Source organism: Trichechus manatus, unplaced genomic scaffold (genome assembly GCF_000243295.1).
Source record: "Trichechus manatus latirostris isolate Lorelei unplaced genomic scaffold, TriManLat1.0 scaffold00050, whole genome shotgun sequence".
Taxonomy (NCBI): Eukaryota; Metazoa; Chordata; class Mammalia; order Sirenia; family Trichechidae; genus Trichechus; species Trichechus manatus.
Genome location: NW_004443986.1, coordinates 16,094,208 through 16,096,441, shown reverse-complemented (window position 1 = coordinate 16,096,441; position 2,234 = coordinate 16,094,208). Strand labels below are relative to the sequence as shown.

Genomic DNA, 2,234 nt, shown 5'->3' with positions numbered 1-2,234 from the left:
AACTCAGAAAAGCCCAAGTTTATCCAACTAGATGGTGCTAGTCTTTGGACCAGATCCCTGACTTCTATTTACCAGAAGCACCACCTTCAAAGTCCATGGTTTGAATGAACTCAGATTTATTTACAAAACTCAAGGATGTATGCTAGAAATAATTTTAGAAAGTTAAATTTAAAGCAATCATAAATATCGATCCACTCTACGTGTAGAAAATGGATGGAACTCATTACCGTAAGAAGGAGTACAAGCTAAAACTATATATGGATTCAGAAACACGTTTACATGAATTCCTGTATGACAGATTTACATGCAGCTATTTATGAAAAGTAAGATGTCTGCAGGGCATCTCTACCCTAAAAGGCAGATGTGCCTTTTCACAAAATACCCGTTCATGCTATGGGTAAGGTAAAAGACAAAACCAAAGAGGTGCTGTGGTGATTATCATGTTCTTGTGACAACTTACATTGTCCAATCCAAAATCATGTCTTATATTTGTAAATACCCAGGATTTGCTGTGGTTATGTTCTTAAAGTTAATCTGATGTTAATTACCTCAAGAAATCTTACAAAGCACCTGTTTGTTCCCTCTAACTGAGGAAGAATTCTTATTTGGAAAAAAGGCATGCAGGTTAGGTTGGTTTCTTAAAATAAGCAAAGCACTTTCACGAGGCCAAAGGTCAACCCTAGGGCATGTTAGTTTCACATAGAAGAAAAGATTCTCTGCCCTGGTCACGAGAGTACTTTCAACCCTGGACCTTGCTCCCAAAAGAGGACACAGAAGAGACACATGATTCTAACTAGCCAGGCTCCTGATTGGAAACTAACCCTAGAGACAGAACCATGCTCTCTCTGCAGAGGGAAGTCAGCAAAATAGCATTATTTACCTAATAAACATGGTTTAACGTTCTCACTGTCGGTGGGGGCAAACACTGTAAAACAAAATGGCTAATTCTTCTATAATAAAGTGAATCTCAATGAGCAACTCAAATCAATATTAGGCAGCCAAATTATGTGTATTAATATCTACACATCATTAGCATAATCCCAAGTGTATTCTTTCATTACACAAAAGTATTGCTAGGCTTGACTTCTCATTTCCCTTGATATTAATTTATATATAAATTTGTTTGGAAATAACTTCTGTTTGAAACCTAATCCACATCTTTCTGTACACACACACACACACACACAGCAGTAAACCTCTTTCCAAAGGCTATCAGACAAGAATTTTCTACACAGAGAGAAAAATATTCTCCTTGTTCTCTCAGCTTCTGTTTCTAACTTTATAACACTGCAGGTTTTCTTTTGAAGGAAGGGAACACATAAATTTTAAAAAAGTAAATATGTAAAGTCTAGAATTATAGTGAAGCAAGAATAAACAAATTTTAAAAACCTGTCTAAACAAGTGTCTGAGGAAAGTCTCAAGCTGTCCCTCTTTACGGTATCTCATTTCAAAATCACTGTGCTGCCTCTTAGATAGAAAAATGTCTGAGACTAAAACAGCAGCCTGGGTGGCACAGGTGGTTAGTGACTGGCTGCTAACCTAAAGGTTAGTGGTTCAAACCCACCCAGAGCAGCTCTGGGGAAGAAAGTTCTGGCAATTTGCTTTTGTAAAGATTACAGCCAAGAAACCCCATGGAGCAGTTCTACTCTGTAACACCTGGGGTTGCCATGAGTTGGAATGGACTTGACCACAATGAGTTTAGTAGTGACTGAAACAAAACAGGCAACTGAGAAGTGAGGCTGAACTGTGTCTTGGTAGACTGAGAAATTCTGGCTTGAAGGGTGGAAAGGGGGCTCCTGCAGGAGCCTCTAAGCAACAAACCTGCAGGATTTATATGGCGAATTCTCTGATAAAGGTTACAACTTTCTCATTGAAGTGGTCCAAGCCAGTGCCATCCAATACAAATACAATGCGAGCTTCGTAAGTAACTTTAAATATTCTGCTGTTGTTGTGTGCCATCAAGTTGATTCTGACTCATAGCGACTCTGTATTCAGAGTAGAACTGCTCCCATAAGGTTTCCTAGGCTATAATCTTTAAGGGAAGCCCTGGCGACACAGTACTAACCAAAAGGTTGGAAGTTCAAATCCACCAGCCACTCCCTAGAAACCCTTTTGGGCAGTTCTAGCTATAGGCTCGCTTTGAGCTGGAACTGACTGATGGCCTCAGGTTTTGTTTTGGTTTTGGTTTTAACTTTAAGGGGGCAGATCACCAGATCTTTTCTGGGTTCAAACCA

General features: G+C 39.3%; 1 protein-coding gene across 1 annotated transcript in view; it reads right to left on the bottom strand.

Moving 5' to 3' along the window:
* Positions 1-2,234, bottom strand: part of CHN2 (chimerin 2) — a 349,869-nt gene that overhangs the window by 333,284 nt on the left and 14,351 nt on the right. The window lies entirely within an intron of this gene.